Below are 8,676 nucleotides of genomic sequence, written 5' to 3' on the forward strand. Positions count from 1 at the left end.
CCAAGGACCCGCACACCGCCAAAACCAACCTCCACGAGAGAATGAAGGCCGTCGCCAATTGTGTGAGGAGCAGCCGCCTGAAACTGAACTCGAACAAGACGGAAGTCCTCATCCTCGGCCCCACCCTCTCTGCCTGGGACGACTCCTTGTGGCCGACCACACTGGGAACAGCACCAACACCCACGGACCACGCACGCAACCTAGGATTCATCCTCGACTCCTCCCTCTCCATGTCGAAGTGATAGAGCAAGATTTCGCATCGCGACTTGCTCGAGTCAAGAACCTCGAAAATCTATTATAATCCCGTAACAAATTGTTTGTTTTACTAAATTTATGTATTTTTAATGTGCGTGGGTATCATAGAGACGCTTGCCTATGTGTTCTACTAATACGATTAATCCTTGTCCCTAAAATGGCCGCTGCTTGGCTTTTCGTTTCTGCGCATGCGTAAGGCATAGTCAGCTGACATGACGCAGTCAGAATTCGAGAGGGAAAAGGCGCGCATGCGTAATAGCAATAACGTGCTGAAGCTTTGTGCTGCTGCTCCTGTGATGTTATTCGTTGCACTTATTCACTAATGCATAGTATATTTTTTTAATGATGAAACTAAAGTACGAACTTATAACATGTAATACATTCATTTATTTCTATGTATTAATTTGTTTTCGCTTACTTTTCATGTATCCTCGACACTGAGGGGTGATGGGGCTAGGGAGTCCATCTTGGAGGGTATTTCTGCGCAGAATCACTCGATGGTGCGGTGACATTGAAACCAAGCCAAAGAAGGTTGATGCCAGAGCCAGCATGGGAACGTGCACCTTCACCCAGCAAGAGCATCATGATTGTATTCTATTGTATCAAATTGTATTCTTTCCATTGTATTCTCTGTGACTTCTCGTGGGAACCTCAATCTTGCTAGGCGGCACCCTAGGATGCTAAGTAGGGCTTGTAATAGTCTGTTCTGCTTGGTGTGTTAAACAAATCCTACCTTAGGAGCAATCGAAATTGGGGATTCTGACACTTTGCAACATTTGGGGGGTGGTACCCTGTCCCAAAACAGTATATCTACCCTGGGTTCACCTAGGGAAATTGTCCGACTTGTCTGAATAGCTGACCTGTCACTGACCCAACGCACTCAATAGGTGACTTGATACAGAGCGCTGCGGAGCACTCTGTCCGAATTTGACCATAGACTAAGGTTTTACTAAACCTTAAAAGTGCTGGCGGAGCACTTTGCTGGGAGTTCGCTGACCCAATCGGGGTCCTGACTGATAGCTGCAGAGAGGGTGGAGCGCAGGCGTTGCTTCCAAACTGCGGGTGCTGGTCGTGTCCTGGTGGTCCTGTCCTGATCCTAATCTGAGGGTTTCCTGTCCTGTCCTGGGTGTCCATTCTGCACCTGCTGTCCATTGAGGGGTATCCTTCCTTGAGGGTTTCCTGTCCTTAACTGACCCGTGGCCAGGGTTTGGTTTTTCACACCAGTCTAGGTAAATATCGCTCTAAATCTCTTGAAACTGCACCTTTCTAAGTTTTCTGTCTTTGCTTCAATAAAGACATACCTTTGCATATGATAAGTTTTTCCATGCTTTCCGCAACTCATTGCATCTCATGAAACATATGCACTTATTTTCATAGCGTGTTCCTATGTTACCCTTCCTTTTACAAATCATTTTTCCTATTTAAGTTTATAACTTGTTTGATGTGTGCTATACATTTTTCTCACTAAACTGAATGAAGAGATTTTCTGAAGCTATAGCGTGGCCTATTTTTCCACGCTAATCGAACTGTTTAGATTTCTAAGTTTTCCCATTCCATAGTATAAATGGTACTTGGCCTAGTTAATTCTTCATCCCCCCATGTCCACTCTTGTATGATTAGTTTACTAGCTTAGCAGGTTCCCAGTCGCATTTCTCTTGAATCCAAAATATTCAATGTAAGTTGGATTTTCACACTGATTTGAACTTTAGATAAAACTTTATAAAACTTCTAGTCGTCCGTGGTCATTTTATGAAAAGCAAAAGTCATTTATTGAAGAGTATATTATTTTGCTGCCTTTCCTTTTACAGCTAGCTCCCTGATCCATTGTGGTCATAGGTACCCGTAAAGGTGGATGGTAAGTCGGGTACACTAGAAGATAGAAAAAGGAACTCACAATTATTGGTAGTAGATTGTGTCGTCATCCGATCAATGTATCTGGTGATTTGAAATATATGGGCCCGAAGCCGGAAGTGGCGAAATTATTGGTCGGGTGACCCGCGATCTCTAGCAGTAATATTCTGGTAGCAGAGTTATGGTTAGGGAATAGCTAAAAGTTAGGCAGGACTAGTTAGTCTAGCTAAGTCGGAAGCTGCTAGTATTGATGCTGCTATAAGAGCAGGCACTTCAGGAGATCTGATCAGTCACTTGAAATGTTTGCTTTGAAAAAATTATGAAATGTTTTAAACTGTTTTTCTTATTGATATATTGATATATGTATTAACCCATTCGTTCGTAATTGTTATATGTTGTTAGGAATCCCCGGGGAATTGAATAGCGAGTGGTGAATAGAATCCATTCGTGTTGAGGTCACCTGCTCTACAGCAGCGGTGCGTCCATTGGGGCGTAGGGGCGGAGCCCCACCAGCCCTGCTTGGACCCGCGGCTGCAGTAAAATAATTAAAATAAATGTTTTCAATTGAATTGACTCACTGTTTATTTTAAATAAATTGTCATGATATGAGCGCCGCCGGGCAGCACCCGACTGAAACGGGAGTGCGCAGGGGGGGGGGGGCGGGCTGGTGTGATGATTGACAGTCGACGAGTCCGACGACGAGGCTCCAAGAAGTATTGTTTTCTTCCTCGCATGTATGCTTCGGGCAGCAACTTGCCCGAGCATGCGCACGAAAGTCCCCAGGGCCCTCACTTAATCCCATTAGCTACTGGTAGGGGGGGGTGCAGGTTTATTGGTGCGGAGGGCCCTGGCGTTAAAATGGCGACAGGGCGAGCTGTTAGTGTGCCCTCCAAGCCAATCCTGGCGCTGCTTGAGCGCCAGGATTGGCCGGTCACCGCGCAGCACAGCAGGGGCAATCCATATTGGATGCCGAGCGTGGGTGGCGCAGCCGCCCTGCACAGTGGCCTATCACTGTCTGACTTAATGTAGTCATGCAGTGTGATTGGCCATTTTGCGGCGCTGCTGTCGTTGGATCCGGTGGACCGTTCACTCGCCTCGTGGTGTGCAGCCCTGGTGGTGTTTGGAGTAGACAGACTGACAGAGTGCCTTTGCAAATTGCTTGCCTGACGCCTGTTGCCTTTCTTTCTGGACCCCGGACCGTCGTCGTGACAATCACCGGCCTGGCTGCATCATCGTAAGAGTTAACTTGTTTTTTTTTAATTAGAAATTCCGACTTTTCATTGTATTCTTGAAGGATGGGAAGAGTGTGGCTACTTTGATAGGCTTGTCTGCAAGCAGGCACATGCTGCACTGCGGTGGGTGTAGGAGGGACGTGTCTATGGTTGCACACCGGAGCAATGGCCAGCGATTCTATGCAGGAGGGTCCTGCAGTTTTTGCCTCCAGGAATGGCCTGCGACCCTGTCATGTTATCCAACAAGAATTCGTTTGTAATTTTTTTGGGAATGGTAGACCTGTCAGTATTTGCTTGCTTCTGAAGTAGAGATACTGCTGTATAGCAAGCAGCGGGGACTTGAGGCAATTGCTCGCAGCAGGAGGGACCTGTCCATGATTTTACTCAGGTTAACCATAGGAGTGTTTGCAAGCAGGAATTAATGCTAGTGTTTTCATTCATAAATAATATGATAGTGGTTACGTGATGGAGGACTGTCAGTGATTGTATTCAGGAGGGTTCTTCAGTTGTAAATGGGAAACACTGACGAATGACTGCATGGGGTGGGGTGGGCGGAGTGCTACATAGCAAAAGGCGACTGTCCCTGATTTCACAAAGGAAGAATTTAGTGATTGAGTGAAGGGAATACTGCATGTAGAGAGATCATAGGAAGTAGCTTCCTAATGGTTTATTTAAGGGGGCGCCTGATTGCTTGCAGGACGGACCTGCCAGTGGCGGCATTAAGGAGTCCTCTGGCATAGATTCTATGCAGGAGTGAAATCTTGTGATTGCCGGAGAGATCTACCTTTTATTGCATGTAGGAGTAACACGTTTGTGATGTCACATAAGCCAGACCTGCACAAAGCACGTGTATGGAGTAATCAGAAGACTGAAGGCATGCAGTGCGGCATATGTCTATTACTGTGATTGTGTATATGGCAGGCACGTAAAAGTGCTGGCATGCAAGAGATACCTGTTGGTGATTACAAGCACGAGGGACCACCTTTCCCATTGGTCCATGCTACATGACCTGGGATTAACTGCATGAAGTGAAACCTCCTGTTATTAAGTGTCTGGGCGTGGCATTGATTGCCTAAAGGAAGGACATGCTTCTGACCCCATGCAGTAAAAAACGTCCTGTGTTTGTGTGCAGGAGAGGCCTTCCCGTTCTTCCGTGGGCACTAGCCTACCTGTGGAAAAGTAAATTTTGCCATGTTCTGTGTCCCTACGCGTCCTCCATCATATGTTAGCTGTGCATGATTAATATGCATATGTATTCCCTATGTTCGATTAAAGACGCAATTACAGTTGTATCCGCCTCTAGTATGTCAGTTTCCAGTTCTCGTGAATACTACGAATATCAGGCCTATGTAAAGCTACGTTGCCACGTTTCTCAGTGTGCACGTTATTCCATTGTAAAGTCCCCGTTTCTAGGCCTCAAAAGGGCCCGGACACCAGATTCAGCTCCTGTCTTCTGAGCCTCGCTGAGGAGCGATACAGCCCCCACCTGTATCCTCGACCCTTCACTTACTTCCTGCCTCACAGTGCCCGGCTCAGCCTGGCTCTGCCTCTGAGTCTGCCAAGAGTATGTTATGATTCCAGTTATCAGTTCAGTCCTCCTTCTCTGCATTCCTAAAGCTACTGAATCGCATCAATAGTTTCCGTCATTGTCTAGCCTTTACGTCTCCATGTAAGAGAAATACTGTATTAATGGTCATTTAATATTCTTCATCACGCACTACATGTAGAATAATGCATGCTCCAGTCTTAGAGTCTGTTAGCCTTTACCCCGATAACTTTTGGATTCTATCAACATGTTCTCTAAACATCAGATACTAGATACTGCTTAGGTACATGTCGCCCTGACTCTCCAGACTTCAGTCTCAGCTCCTAGCACAGAGTTCGTAGCCCCCAGCTTCTCCTAGTAACACGTCATTGCCAGTTTGCGCGCACCATTAGGTCAGAGGTCCCGGCTCCTTAGGTAGCCCCCTCCATGTTTCCGCCCCATTCATGACATATTCTGTTACGTTTGCATCACATGTCTATGTATACGCCTCTGTTACACCTACTTTCACCCTTATCTTTCGCGACTGCTATTGACCACACCCACTGCTCCGCCTATCGTATGTATTGTAATGCAACTGTTTTAGTATATATATTCGTGTATTGTTATTAAATGTTACGCCGATTCCGATCCTGCCCCCGGCAGCGCTGCCATCCTGTTCCCGTGCAGGTCGTCCTGTTCCTGTCCTTTATGCTGTAATAAACCTGCAAAACTCCTACTACCTCGAATCTTGACTCTTATTTTTTGAGCTATCTGTTATTCATTTATCCATTCAAAAATAGAGGTATTATTTATTTATTTACCACATAATGGCGCCCGAATAGGGACTTGCCCTTTCCCCACGCGTCGGTGAAGCCACGCCGACCCCCTGACCCTCTGCAGTCGTGACGGAACTCTTCTGCGCACCGGCAGATATTTCTGCTTTAAGTATCCCTCAGGCCCACGGAGGAGACGGAGGAGGCGGTCCAGCATCCAGACGAGACGGTGGAGGAACGTGGCGAGTCCCGACCAGAGCCCAAGCCGAGAGTCCAAGGTCCGAGGTATCCGGAGGCCCACCCGTAACAGAAGTCCGAAGTTCGTCCGTCCGGCGTCGAAGCAGTCCAGTCCAGTCCGAGGCCTTCCGTTCTTGCTGCCCGGGGAGTACCGTTGCTGGGGTAGTATCTAGACAGGGTCAATCTAATTGACTCTGGTCTGTGGGTTGGTGGTACACAGGCCCACAAAACGAAGTGTCCACTTCGGTGGATGCGGGTCCTGACGTGTCTCTGTATGAGACCGGTAAGTTTCGTACTGTTTCAGCAGTGCATCTAGTTTCTGTTCTAGTCAGTTCTGTTCTCGAGAAAATTCATGTATTCTGTTTCCCGTATTCCAGGTAGTATTCTGTTCGAACTGTTATTCTGAATGTTATTCATGTATTTTAATGTCGTGGTATGAGTGTGAAGTAATTATCGTGTTTATTGTGTATTGTGTTGTGTCCAGATTATAGTTCAGTCATGCCGCTATTTTCAAAACTGCGTCAGTTAAAAACCAGAAAAGGTCTGCTAGAAGCAGCAGTTCCTGTCCCGCCTAGGGACAGTCCAGGTCATTTTATGTATCAAAAGCATGGCATAAGTGACATACTATATCTAGATTTATGGGTAGAGTATACCAAACAGTTAGAAGAAAAGTATAGATGGCCTGTATCAGGCACATGGGATGCCGAGTGCATCATGAGAGTAGAAGAAGCATTATGGAAAAAGAAAGCCAGACAGTCACAGAAAGATGCCATTGAGTTATGGCGCAAAGAATCTCATAAAAGAACTGAAAAAGAAATCAGAAAGTCAGAATTAAGTAGAGAATCCTTGGAACGAGCCCAGGAAAGGGAACTAATCGAGATTGGTGAACGAGTTAAAACCGAACAGTCAGACAGACAGAGGCATGCTCTTATTAAGGGTATGTATCCTCTTCTTGCCGAGGGCTTGCCAAAAGCGACCCCAGAGGCATCCAGTAATTTCCCGCCACCACTAGTTCCGACCAAGCTACGTCACAAACCGACCGCAGCTGATATTTTCATTTCGTCCTATTTGGACGACACAGTCCCAGAATATGCAAATCCTGTTCCTACTCCGCCAGTCCCTGTAAATCAGGCACTTCCCGCTCCTCCAGACACCGGAGTACCTGTTACGGTACCCCCGGTCCAGCCCGCCATACAAGTCCAGCCTACATTTCCATTTCCCACTCTGCCAGGACGAAGAGCATCAGTAGACGACTCTAGTTTAGGGGCCGCAGGGGGAGGTCCTCCTCAGACCCCGCCGCCACACAAGCGTTTAACGTTAGCCGAATTACATGCACAAGCGTCACAGCGTACGCCCAGATATCAGTCTGTTGCAGAAATAAGAAAAACCCTTACCGAATGTGGCTATGATCCAGTCCCAGGCGAGGATAATATGGTTTTATATTCATTACGCGTAAGAAAGGTGACCGAGTATCTAGTTACCCTACCAGATATGAAAGAAGATCTAGACAGAATATATCGTTTCATCCGTACAGGGAATGATCCAGAAAGTATTAGTGATGTCATGTGCCAAAGAAAAGTTGAAGTCCAGCTCATGATATTAAAGTTTCTGATTAATTGTCTAATAAGGGAACAAGATTATCCGACCAAAGATCGAGCCGAAATGAAAGTCCTGACAAGGTGGAGTGATAATATAGCCGAGGGTAAGCACAAGACTATCAGTAGTATAGAGAGTATGTACAAGAAAATCCGTAAAGAAATAATAAGGGTACACGAACAACGTAAAGAAGCACAAGTAAGCGAGAAAGAAAATGACTCTTCTACAGAAGAGGTAGAGGACGAGAATCCCGACAGAATAGCGTATGTAGGAAAATCTAGATTTCCAGATCGCCATTTGCGCCTAGAACACAAGTCAATTTTACATCATCCAGCACCAGAACAAGGTTCTCTGGAACAAGTATTTCAAGTTACCGATCACATTCTGAAATCACGAATCGGTTATAGTGAGTTAAGTACCATGCATGAACAAGAACTAGTCCGATCAGCAGTCCGGTGGATTACTGATTCTACCACTTTTCCAGACGAAATAGTGGCACAAATGTTTCTGAAATTGCCCCCAGCCGAGCAACGACTGGTGGGTATGTATATGATCCAGCACCTCATTACATTGTATGAGGGTCAACATTCTGATCCAGGTCCGTTACACGATGTCCTGAACGAGTTACTCCAGTATAGATGGAAAGGTTTAGGTACCGATTTAATTAGTGTCATTCTAGAACAGCGCCACAAATATAGTATGTTTTTGAACCCGCATTTTGTTCATGTCTCACCCCCAGAAAGTAAACCCTTTTACATAGACAGACAGAATCCGTTACGAGAAGTGCATCCAGTTAAGACAGACGGTGGTGAAATGCAACGAGTGTTTGTTTACACCCCGATCACAAAGATGGAACTCTTAGAGATGAAAAAGTTAATTCCCTGTCATGATAAAGATCCAGCAGGGTTCCACCGAGAATTAAAAGACATGCTCCGTATGGGAGAATACACGTATCCAGATATTATTAAAATGTTAAAGGTCCTGTTGCCCGCAGGGGTATATGAGAAACTCAAGGAAAAAGAATGGGAGGTGGGAGAGAAAAAGATCGATTGGGCAGTTCTAGAAGCTGAAGATAAGGCACGAGTACCAGGTACCGGTCTTGGAGATAAATGTAAAGAATTACCTGAACTATTAATACAAGTTTTGCCTAGATTATTAGCAACTAAAAAGGAAGACTGGGATGCAATCTCAGCCTGTAAACAGAAAC

The sequence above is a fragment of the Lissotriton helveticus genome, chromosome 3_1 (assembly GCF_964261635.1).
Source record: "Lissotriton helveticus chromosome 3_1, aLisHel1.1, whole genome shotgun sequence".
Taxonomy (NCBI): domain Eukaryota; kingdom Metazoa; phylum Chordata; class Amphibia; order Caudata; family Salamandridae; genus Lissotriton; species Lissotriton helveticus.